The sequence below is a fragment of the Rattus norvegicus genome, chromosome X (genome assembly GCF_021556685.1).
Source record: "Rattus norvegicus strain SHRSP/BbbUtx chromosome X, alternate assembly SHRSP_T2T, whole genome shotgun sequence".
Lineage (NCBI taxonomy): Eukaryota > Metazoa > Chordata > Mammalia > Rodentia > Muridae > Rattus > Rattus norvegicus.
Window position 1 is genome coordinate 20,673,292 of NC_141554.1, and position 12,986 is coordinate 20,686,277.

The 12,986-nt window shown below is 44.0% G+C and overlaps 1 pseudogene; it reads left to right on the forward strand.

The window, feature by feature from the left end:
- The first annotated feature begins 6,800 nt into the window (after positions 1-6,800).
- Positions 6,801-7,323, forward strand: Rpl29-ps21 (ribosomal protein L29, pseudogene 21; annotated as a pseudogene).
- The last annotated feature ends 5,663 nt before the right edge of the window (positions 7,324-12,986 follow it).

The following is a 12,986-nucleotide window of genomic DNA, read 5'->3' on the forward strand; positions in this document are numbered from 1 at the left end:
GTCACAGTCTATCATAAAGAGAATTCAGGGCAGGATTCCAGGGCAGGAACCTGGAGGTAGGAACTGAAGCAGTGGCCAGAGAGAAATGCTGCTTACTGATTTGCTCCTTGTCATTTGTTCTACTTGGTTTTTTTATCCAATCCCAAACTACCTGTTCCGTGGTGATACCATCTACAGTGAGGTGGGGTGGGGCCTCCTACATCAACCATTAATGGAAAAAATGCCCACATACTGTTGCCCATAAGCCAATCTTATGAGCATTTTCTCAGATGAGGGCCCCTGTTTCTAACTGACTCTAATTTGTATCAAGTTGACAAAAATGCAAAGACACTATAGCTCCATGATATACTTGAGATCTGGAATGGTAATCCCTCCAGCATTGTTCTTCTTGCTCTGTTTCTATGAAGAATGCTGTGGGGATTTTTACTGGGGTCGCACTGAATATGCAGATTGCTTTTGGTAGAATAGTCATTTTCACATTGATAATTCCACCAGTATATGAATATAGGAGAACTTTCCATTTTCTAGTGCCTTCCTCAATCTCTTTCTTGAGACATTTAAAGTTTTCATTATAGATGTCTTTCACCTCCTTGGTTATGTTTATTCTTAGATATCTTTAGGCTGTTCTGAATGGGACTGGTTCCATGATCTTATCTCGCCACATGCTTGTTGCTGATATGTAGAAAGGCTGCTAGTTTTTAAAGTTGATTTTGTATCCTGCCACTTTGCTGAAACTGCTAATAATTTCTAGTAGTTTTCTGGTGGGATTGTTTTAAGGTCTCTTATGCATAATATCATATCATCTGCAATAAGGATAATTTGACTTATTTCCCTATATGCATCCCTTTAATTCTCCTCTCTTGTCCTGTTTCTCCAGCTAGTGCTTCAAGCATTATTTTGGAAAGGAGCGAGCATAGTGGACAGCTCTGTCTCCTTCCTGATTTTAATGGAATTGCTTTCAGTTTTTTTCAATTTAGGATGATGTTGGCTATGGGTTTATCATATATAACCTTTATTGAGGTATGTTCCCTCCGGCCCCCACCCCCTCTAGGTCTTTTATCATAGAGGCACATTGGATTTCACCAAAGGGTTTTTGTCTGCTTCTGTTGAAATTATCATGGATTTTTTTGCCCTTAAGTCCATTTATATGGTTTATTTCATTTATTGGCTTAGGTTTGTATATTGAACCATCCCTGCATCTCCAGAATAAAGCCAACTTAATTATGGTGGAGGGTCTTTTTCATATATGCTTATATAGGGCTTGCAAGTATTTTATTCAGGATTTTGGTATCTATGTTCATCGGGGATAATGGCCTATGGTTTTCTTTCTTTGTTATGTCTTTAGTCTGATTTGGATATTAGAGTAATACTGGCTTCATAGAAGTTTGGAACTGCTTCTTGTGTTTCTGGTTTCTTTTTAAAATAATTTAAGAAATATTTCTTGTAGATATTCTTTGAAAGTCTGGTAGAATTCTGACATGAGGGCAAAGCTTGGAGGGTCCACAAGAACTCCAACAGAATATAAAGTTGATGAGAGAAAAGAGAAATATGAGGGTGAAAAGAGAAACAGCAGGGCACGAGCTGAGCATCTCAGGGATGGAGAGGACAGATGAGGAAGTCGATGATGGAGCAGCCACCAGGTGAAGGAGTACGTATAGGACTTGAGCATTTTGTTCTGTTTTAGAAGCGATGTCATACTGTAAAGGTGGTTTTAATAGGGTGGGTTTTTTTTTTCCAGAGCTGAGGACCGAACCCAGTGCCTTGCGCTTGCTAGGCGAGCACTCTACCACTGAGCTAAATCCCCAACCCCTTTAATAGGGTGTTATAGAGCTCTTTAAAATTAATCTCCTGAAATAGTTTTGAGTTTGGGTCTCAAAAATGTTGTCAAGGGCCTGGAGAGATGGCACAACAGCTAAACGTGCTGGCTGCCCTTCCAAGGGACCAGTGTGGGAGTCCCAACATCCACATGGTGTGTCACTTCTGTCTGTGACTCTAGTTCTAGGCGAGCCAAGGCCTGCTTCTGGCCTCCATAGTGCTCACACATGATGTACAACCATACACACTGGCAACCATCCACATACATGAAGTAAAAACAAATCTTAAAAGCAAAATGTTGTTCCATATACAGGAAGGTGCTAGATTAACTATTTAAAAATCCAAGATGCCATTAGGAGAGGCCCTTAGTCCTGTCAAGGCTCTATGCCCCAGTGTAGGGAATGTCAGGGCTGGAGGTGGGAGTGGGTGGGTGGGTGAGGGAGCACCCTCGTAGAAGCGGGAGTGGAGGAGGATAGTGGTTTCTGGAGGAGAAACTGGGAAATGGGATAACATTTAAAATGTAAATAAAAATCCAATTTTAAAAATCCAAGATGCTGGACAATGGTGGTGTACACTTTTGATTCCAGCACTCTTGGAAGCAGAGGCAGGCAGATTTCTGTGAGTTCTAGGCCAGCCTGGTCTACAGGGTGACTTCCAGGACAGCCAATGATACACAGAGAAACCCTGTCTCAAAAAAAGGCTAAGATAATCTAAGATAATTTTGGCTTTGTGATTGTATATTTTAACATCTTTATACTTATGGTTGAAATTTTAAAATACAGATAATTGCTCATTGATGTTGACATGTTAATATAGGTATAGTATAGAGGTACTATATTTAATATGAAAATAATAAAACATATTTTTAAAACACAAAGAAAGCAGATGACAGAGACAGATATTCTAATTTAGGAGAGCTCAAGTTTAGGTGCCCCAAAAATAAGAGGGAATCTGAGTAGACAAAGTTATAGCAGAAGGAACTAAAATTGGCTTTCCTTCTAAATTTAGAAGACTTGAGGTTAGTCGTTTTTATCACCTAGTAAAAATGTAAATATCTAGGATTTGCGAAATATAAAAGTATAGTTCTTTCATACAGCTAAATCTGCAAAAGTGAAGATCATAGACACAGCAAAAGTTTGTATAATGAACAAAATTTATATAGATTTAGTTTTTTCCCATGAAGTAAGCTGTGGAATTTCAATGGAAAAACATTTAAACAGCTTTTTGAAGAAATCTAATACCAGGTTTTTAAAATCTCATTTAGTAAAAGGATAAAACACAATCCCTGTTTTTAAAAAATTAGATTTATTCATTTTATGTGTGAATTATTTGATTACATGCATGTATATGCACCATGTGTGTGCTTGGTGTACACAGAGATCAGAAGACAGCATGAGATCCCCTTAGAACTGGAGTTACAGATGGTCGTGAATCACTATGTGAGTACTGGGAATTGAAGCTAGGTCCCCTGTAAGAGCAACAAATGCTCCCAACCACTGAGCATAATCTTCAGGTCTAAAAATCCATGTTTTGGGGTCTGGAGAGATAGCTCAGAGGTTAAGAGCACTGGCTGCTCTTCCAGAGGTCCTGAGTTCAAATCCCAGCAACCACATGGTGACTCACAACCATCTGTAATGAGATCTAATGCCCTCTTCTGGTATGTCTAAAGACAGCTATAGTGTGCTCATATACAGTGAATAAATAAATAAATAAAATTTTAAAAAATCCATGTTTTTGCAAGACACTTTTTGTAAACACTTCCAAGATTTGATAAGCATTAGTAAGAGCAGATCAATACTTAAGAGAACCTTATTGTAAACAGAGAACCAGAGTTTGCTTTTATCTGGATATGCCTGATTTTAGATTTTAAGAGTTAAAGTTAGAACTAAATTACACCCATCTTTTATAAGTTTTATATAAAAATCTTTTTATGGGGCCTAACAGTTAAGAGCACTTGGCTGCTATTCCAGAGGTTCTGAGTTCAATTCTCAGCACCCACATGGTAGCTCACAGCCATCTGTAATAGGATCTTTGCTGGTGTGCATAAGGACAGAGCACTCATATCCATAAAATACTTGAATATTGAAATGATTTAAAATCTTTTATGGTGGGTGGAGAGATGGCTCAGTGGTTACGAGCACTGTCTACTCTTCCAGGGGACTTGAGTTCAATTCCCAGAACCCACCTGGTGGCTCAAAACCTTCTGTAATGGTATATATGACTCCCTCCCTCTTCTAGTGTATGTGAAGACAGAGCACAAATAAATAAATCTTTTAAAAATTTTTAACATAAAACATTTATATTTGATGTTTTTATCAACTATATACTTCATATATTTTGTAGCTGTTTAAATGTAATGACTTTTTAAAGCAGTTATATTTTCTATTTACATTTGGAGAAAACTCTAGTTCAGTTCCCAGCACCCACATAGTAGCTAAAAATTTTCTGTAATTCTAGTTCCAAAGGATCCATTGCCCTCTGCTCAGGTCCATGGATAATGTACATATCTCACCAGTGTGCACACATATGTGTATGCAAAGCAGCCATACACATAAAATAGCTTTTATTTGAGACACAGAAAACACGCACTCTGTATCAGAAATGTTTTACAGTACAAGAAGATATAGTAACCTTTTTAAATATATTGAATAGGAAAAGTGTTTATGCCATTTTAAAAAATTAAGTCATCTTAACATGTTTACATATTTTCATACACAGCCATACGCATTCACACATCTTTTTTAAAAAGGTTTATTCATTTTATGTGTATGTTCGCTGGCATGTATATATGGTTACCACATGCATGTTTGGTGCTTGTGGAGGGCCTGAAGGGGTCATCAGATCTCTTAGAACTAGAGTTACAGACTGTTATGAGCCACCATGTGGGAGCAAGGAACTGAACCCAGGTCCTCTCTGTAAGAAGAGCAATTCTTTAACCACTGAGCCAACCATCTTTCCAGCCCTATATGCATACCTCCTTTTTAAGATTTATTTTTATTGTTTTCAATAATGTGTATGTACACACACACACACACACACACACACACACACGCGCGCGCGCGCGCAAATGAGTGCAGGTTACTACGGAGGCCAGAGATGTCAGATCCCCTGAAGCTGCAGTTCATAGTTACAAATGGCTGTGAGCCACTTGCTATAGTTGCTGAGAAGCAAACTCTGGAAGAACAGTGGTTGCTCTTGATCACCAAACTTCCTCTCCGGCCCCATTTCCCAAATGTACACATCTTAAAACCAGATGTATAGAACTCTATAATCTCAACAGTGGCCACTTGTTTTATGATGTATAAAGACAACTTACATACATGTAGCACAACCTTTATGAACATAGATGACACACACATACAAAAATGAGAACATTAAAATGACATGATCACAAAGGGCTGCAGTAGCGTAAAACTTTTCTATCTGGGCAGACTGTGGGCCTTTGGGAAACGGGGATGCAGCTGGGAGTTAATTTGGGCAGTTTAACCCCCTCTCCCTGCTCAAGCACCTTATCTCTTGCAACTTGGCTGAGAGATGTTTCGAAGGCTGGGGTGGGGCAGGAAGCTAGAAGCAGTCAGAAAAAGACATGTAACTGAACGCATTCCGGCAGCCTAGAGAAGCTGTATGAAAGTCTGTAGATTGAAATATCGGGGTTTTTTTTCCAAAACAAAAAACGCAGGGACCCATCAATGGCTCCGCAGGTAAGAACACGTGTCGCCCTACCGGTTGACCTGAGTTCAATCCCGGGGATCCACATAATGGAAGACTGAGTCCTACAAGTTATCTTCTGACCTTCCACCTATATGGTCTGGCATGCAGACCCCCCAGGACACTAAATAAATAAATGAAAATGTGATAAAATATCTGAAATGTAACTTAAAATATAACTCAAAAGGTCAGCAATGAAGACAGCCTCCGGCATGTTCCCCATGACAGCCAGGTGGGTGCGGATAGATTGGCCATTTGAGACAAGCTAAAAACTTGGTACTCGCTTTGATCTAGATGTCTAGCTGGAGCAACTGCAGGTGTAGGCATGGTAAGTTTGTCTGAGCAATCCTACAGGCAGGTATGGGCAGGATGCCCACATGGAGATGAATGGCCTGTTCCAGTTTTAGGCCAGACAGGGGAATAAAAACATGTGGGAAGCAGACAGAAATGGGGAGATTTGGCAAAGAACATCTCAGGGGAAGGGTGGCTAGTGGCCATAAACCACCATGCGTAGCAGAGTGCTGGGGTTGGGGGGTGGGCAGAGAAAACAGAAAGAAAGCCTGCCTGAGTCTTGTTATCTGATTAGAACAGGAGTTTGGTTAGAAAAGTTTGGCTAGGCAGTTGCCTCTCGGTCAGGACAAAAGAGGGTTTTCCAAAGAAGTAGAACTTTTTGTAACAGGTTTTGGAAAGCAGCATACAGCTGCTAGAAAAGGTCATTTTGTAGCAAGAGACAATGTGAGCATCACAAATAAGGAGTGAGGTCAGACCTAGGAGATTTGTAGAATCTGAAAGGCCAATCAGGGGAAGCAGAGAGAAGGGCAGAAGCTTGAACATAGAAAAAATGTCAGACAGTATTCCATTGCGTTGGTCCTTGAGTTTGGAAGTCAAAAACTTCTGGGCAATGGTAGCCCAGAGAGGTACGGTGGCCAAGCTGGGTTACAGTAGAAAATTTTAAGATGGGCCCCAAAATGTCTCTAGACAGTTAGAGAACTGCTGGCCCAAGGTCACAAGGAAGGGTGAAAAAAGGGAATCTTTCCTGACAGAAGCCAAATGGAAAGGAAGATGTATTCCTCAACCAATGACTCTGTTCATGAGAACCAGTCTAGAAGACAGAGGCCTCTCTACTGAACTCCCCAAAGGGGACCAAGAGTTCAGTCTAGGGAAAACTCTCCACAGGGTCCTAGGGTTTCTGACAAGTCTGCCTGGCAGAGAGTCAGAAAGGGAGACTTGCTCTTCCGGTCCCAGGAGCTGCGGGAGCCACGGATCACCATGCAGACATGGCCAAGTCCAAGAACCACACCACACACAACCAGTCCTGCAAACGGCACAGAAATGGCATCAAGAAACCCCAGTCATGAAGATGCAAATCTCTTAAGGGGGTCAACCCCAAGTTTCTGAGGAACATGAGATTTGCCAAGACGCACAAGAAAGGCTTGAAGAAGATGCAGGCCAACAATGCCAAGGCAGCGAGTGCACCAGCAGAGGCCATCAAGGCCCTCGTGAAGCCTCAGGCCATCAAGCCCAAGATGCCAAAGGACCCCAGTCACAAACTCAGCTGTCTGGCTTTCATCGCTCACCTCAAGCTTGGGAAGAAGATTCAAAGCTACATGGCCAAGAGTCGTAGGCTCTGCCAACCAAAGCCCAAGGTTCAAACCAAGGCAGAAGCCAAAGCTCCAGCTAAGGCCCAGGCCAAAGCTCCAGCCCAGGCTCCCAAGGGTGCCCAGGCCCCTGTGAAGGCCCCATAGAAAAGGCTCCTGCCAGTGTAAAGACAGACAGACTGCTGTGACACACCTACCTACACACTATTTGCAGATGACAGTGTCCTATGCTGTTTTTACAAATAAACTTGAAACAAGAAAAAAAAGAGAAAGGGAGACTTTCCAGAGAAAGAAGAAAAAATCTCCAAACTCATCCACAGTCCAGTCAGCTGCTGGTGAGAAGTGGAGAGCAGCCCCTGGAGAAAGAGGGGAGGGATGAGGAGCTGGAGAGGGACCTGTCGGAGACCTCACACACACACTGACTCTCCATATGAGCCACCAAATGAAAGGTCAGTGAGAAGAAAAACAGACAACGGAACAAACGATTTAGAATGATGCAGACTTTTATCTGGAGGGGAAAAGCTTCAGATTGGAACAGATGGGTCTCTGTTAGAATCAGAGGCCACTGTCCCCTATCAGCTGGGTTAGTAATAGGGGAGAAGCAGGTGGAAGGAAAGGTTAAAAGGTTTCCATTTGGGGCCTGCAGTTGAGCATTGCTAGGGTAACCAGTGAGTAGTCAGTTCAAGGATATTAGCCGATCCATAGCATCTGTCCTGGCTGCCCGTTACTAGGGATCTCTGGGGCCGGACAGTGGGGAATCGAGAGAAACAAGTTCATTTACTTCTCGAAACCAAATTATTGTAGTTACGCCTCGCTCAACCAAAATGGAGCTTCACAAAATGCTGTGGCCCTGGCAAACATCCTCAATCTGTGTACCTGGATGAGGAGGAGTCCCAAACCATGAGTACACTTTGGGGGCTCTCAACGCTTCTAAGTGCAGTTCCTGTGACTAAGACACCAAAAAGACATCCTCACTTCACTCAGATGTCCTCAGGGAGCCGCTGAAAGGTTTCTAGGACCACCATCTCCATGGCTTGCCCTCCTCCCTTGTGTTTAGATTTCTCGAACTCCTAAAGCTAAAACAACTCAGTCTTGGCCTCTGGGATCCCGTTGCTAGCTTAGCTCCCACTGCGATCACCCTGCTCTGCCTTATCCCATACCAAGCTGCTTCCCAAGTGCCTGTCCCACAGTGAGCTTTGCCACTACACCAAACAGTGGAGTTTTGGGTTTTTGTTTGTTTGTTGAATGGCTGGTTTTTTTGGAGTTTCTATTGTTTTGTTTGGGGGCGATGGAAGAATTGCTAGTTTTAATTGAGTTTTATTTCTTCGAACCCTATGTGGAGACAAGGACGGAGGGTTTCCCAATTGAACCCATGTGGAGAGAAAGAAAACTCTGTGTGTGTGTGTGTGTGTGTGTGTGTGTGTGTGTGTGTGTGTGTGTGTGTGTGCATGTATGTACGTATGTGTGTGTGCGTGCATGCGTGCATGTTGGGGTGCACCGAATGGATAGATGGAGTAATTGAAGGAATACAACCATATCCAGAGACATGGACGAGCAAAAAGGGGAAAACAGACTCAGACAGTAGAAGAGGACAGAGGAGGAGACAAAAAGAAAATCAAATACATGGACAGGAGACACAGCACAATGACAGAAAGGTCAAAGGATCAAAACGACAAAGAGAGTAGACATGGTGAGAGACATTTGGAGAGGTAGTTGGAAAGATGCCAAGGGAGGCAAACTCAGACAGGTGGGTTGGAAATGGGCTCATACAGTAACCAGGAGGAATGCCAAAGGCAACCAAAGCCTCCAGGAAAGTACCAACCAAAGTACCAGGAAATGGTCAACTCCACAGGTATGTACAGCCAAACACATCCCGAACAGGTTTGGATCAGACACATCAGCCCAAAGGGTCAAAGGGACAGAGGTAATAGTGAATGGGCAAGCCAGGTCATCAGAGACTGATGCCAATCTAGTTTTCTTTTTTTTTTTTTCTTTTCTTTTTTTCGGAGCTGGGGACCGAACCCAGGGCCTTTCGCTTGCTAGGCAAGCGCTCTACCACTGAGCTAAATCCCAAACAGGCTGATGCCAATCTAAACCAGCCCAAAGGGAACCCTAGACACTTGGTCCCCAGGATGGAGCTAGGAGAGCATTCGTTGATGAGTAAGGAGTATGAACAGTGTCTGCAAACTGAGTGTGTCTCAGAGTCTTGGTGCCCAGTCCTGGCACTGGGTACGGTCTGTCCAGGCCCTAATTAGAAGTCCCATGTACTCTGTCTATTCACTTCCATTCAAGGATGTGACAGGCATGTCTGTCCCACACAAGGCATGAGTTCTTTACCAGGAGTCAGCCATGGGAGACCTGAAATCCTAGCTTAAGTAGACTGGGCTGCTTGAAGCCCAGGTGGACAAGAAGCATCTATGTGGAATCTGGTCTGCCTGCCTACCCCCTACAGGGAGCATAGAATTCCCGGAAAGGCCAGAAGCTGGCTGGGCCTTCAAAGGTAGCCTATATGCCCCCACCCCACCTACTTCCCCACAATAGAAAAGACTCTTGCATTTTCAGGGACCACGACTACACAACCCGCTCCTTCCCAGCACCATCCAGGGACTTGGTGATGCACATGTCAAGTCTAGCAAAGTGCACACAAAGACTCGCAATCACCCACAAAGAAGCCAGGCTGAGAGGCAAGAACATGCTATGGATTCATGACTCAGAGTACCTGGGCTTCTGGGACAGTCATAAACTCACAGCTGTCCTCAACTATAACGGTCTTACATGTGTTACCCACTGAATCAAAACCTCACAGGACACATAAACAGAAGGAAAGTGATTGAGAGACAACGTTACCTACAAGGATTCACGAACACACCAAAGACAGCCAACTGATTGATCCCACACAGTCACACAGCTGCTTGGGATACAAAGATGGATGCATGGCTGGATGCACAGGGCACAGCACATCCCTTTATCTTTCCTACACTTGGCTTCAGATGGTGCCAGGGGAGCCAGCTTCCTCATCCCAGCCTTGGTGCTTGTGAACTCCAGTGTAGGAAACTGGCACTCAGAAGCAGACATGACAGTACACAGAAGCCCAGTGATTGGCACACCCACACGCAGCATTGAAGCACATGGCCACACACAACCCATGCACAGACACTACGATCCAGAAATGAAACCTCCAGGGACACCGTGCCAAGGCACATAAATAAGAAATGCAAGAATGCAGAATGTGCACTTCTAAAGTTACAAAGTGGAAATCCAGAAAACATGCCCAAATGTGCAAGAAGATGACACAAGGAGCCAGCTAGCATAATCCTGCAGCTCCAGAGGAAAATGCCCATGCCACAGACCACAGCCGCTCGCCAAAGAAAAGCAGACCCAAAGGCACAGCAGACACATGGAGAAAACATGGATGAGAAATGCACCCACAGGTCTTCCAAAGAACACACAAAAACACCTAAGCCGCACGCACCTCCAGACAGCTGCAGTGCACAAGCAGACAGCAGCGCACGCATCCGTTGCCAGAGAGGAAATTTGTTAAATTGGGGAGGTGGTGTAGAAAGAAAACACAGCTGGGCAAACAAGTAGGAAGACACATATGCAGCTCCTATCTCTGTGCTGACTGCAGAAAACGTGACCAGACACCTAAGATAGACCCCCACTGTTAACACACACACCTTACATCACACCCGGGGTCAGGGGAAGGGGCACCGCAGCAGCTGTCCCCTTCGCTTCTATTCAGGCCTACTCAGCTTTCTGTCGCCTCTGTCAACCTCCCCCACCTAGAGTACATCTGTACTTCAGGCTGGCCAGGGAAAAAGACACCTGTCAGCAGAAACCTTGGCCCATGTGACTCGGGGGAGGGGGGTGAGGCAAGTATTTACACTTCAAGGGGAAAAAATCTCAAATCTCCTGTCTAAAGAATTAATATGCCTTGAACAAAAAGAAATAGACACCCTCACTAACTGACGCATCCATCCATTTTTCAGCCGCAGCCTATTACTTTGACTACCCGTCTCCCTGCCAGGGTCTTCCTCTGCTCTTTAATACTGCTCAGCACAGAGCGACCAGGCACACAGCAAATGGTCAATAAATTCCAAACATCATGTGCAGAACCATTATTATTATTTATTATTGTCATTATTATTATTATTATTATTATTATTATTATTATTATTCCTGCCAAAGAATCTGGGGTGGGTCAATGAACTGTCAGCTACTAGCCTGCCAGCTCGTGGAAGTTTGAAAACACTGCAAATATCAGGCACTATATAATATATATATGCATATATATATACATATATGCGCAAAGAAATGCAATGGGGAGTGGAATCTGGCTGCGGAGGCCAACGTGTTATGGAAGGAGCAGATGTTTGTAAGTATGCCTGCAGCCTTGAGGTCCTGCCAGGGATAAGAACACTTTGTTAGTTGACCAGGGTATGGCTCCTACTCAAGGTCATTTAAGGATTTGCTGCTTCGGTAAAGGAGGGCTTTTGTGTGACGTGGCATTACTATTTAGACAAAAGTCATTTTGGAAAGCAGGGTGCAGGCTGAGAGGCTCTGAGATCTTCAGTTACAGACATCTTGAGCTATAGGATGAAACCATCTCAGAGAGAGAGAGAGAGAGAGAGAGAGAGAGAGAGAATGAATTAGTCCTTCAGGAAGACCCCTGATTTTCATTATAATAGGTTAGACCCCAGGAGCTCTTCAGGAGCAGGAAAAACACAGCTAAGCAAGTCTTTGGCAAAATCGCTCTCTGCTTAGCCACTCCTCCTTAGCTCTCCAGTCCTGAGAAAGTTTGCTATGCTTCAGGAGCAAGACAATGCCTAATTTAGGACGTTATAGGGAAGATGAACTTCAAAAGTAAAGCACTTATAACAATGCTTAACCCGTCTCAACTGCCGACTATAAGTTTGTGAAACAAATAGATAAATGGTAGGTAAAGCAAAACCCCCACTCTTCTGCAGTTCGAATTTTAATCTGTCCTTTCATGCAGGCACCCTACTGGGGAACTCTTTTCATTCCTTTCCTGACCCTCAAAGTTGTGTCCATGCACCCCCTGCCTCCCCACTCCACCCCTGCCCTCCGCACAGCTATTGAAGCCCTTCTGGGCCCAGGCTTCCTCTTCCCCTCAAACTTTTAAAATGCCCTCTCCCGGAAAGAGTTGGTCTGGCTGGCGGGAGGACACCTTTACACTCAGTGGGGTGTTGGGTGGGAGCCTCTGACTCCGGGAAGAGCCTGGGTGTAACTGGCCTGCCTGGCAGGAATGAGGATATTCTTAAGAGACACTTGTGTCCCTTCCCTTGGCTATTAGGCTATTGAAACAATGCACCCCAAGAAATTGGAATTTCCCCAGGAATCTCATGCTGTGCGAAGGGAAAAAAAAGGCTGAAATCTGGGGCCAGTCGAGGGGAAAACTTGTCTCTAGGAAAGAGATATTCTAACCTGTCAGACTATCTTGCTGGAGAGACTGGCACAGACAGCTGACGGGACTGATGGGCAGAACCACACCTTGACTGGGATTGCTCAACTATGCATAAAACTCTGACCCCCTACTTAAACCTGGACCTCATGTTAGCTCACCTAAGAGAAACTTGGTAAAAGGCTGTCACTGAATCTCTTTGTCCCTCTTTCCAGTGTGCCCACAATGATTAAATCTCCTTTTCCTGCTTTGCACTATTAATTTGTCTCTTCCATTGGCTTATGGGGGACTGGTGGCCGAGTCTGTCTTGTTATGTGACACTGATACCTCCAGTGGCATGGGGAACTCAGAGCCTGGCTCCCGTCTCTCAAACCTTGAGCCCTGCTGGAGGAAGCAAGTTTCTTTGCTAAAAATTAAACATCCTCTTTGTGACCCACAAGAAA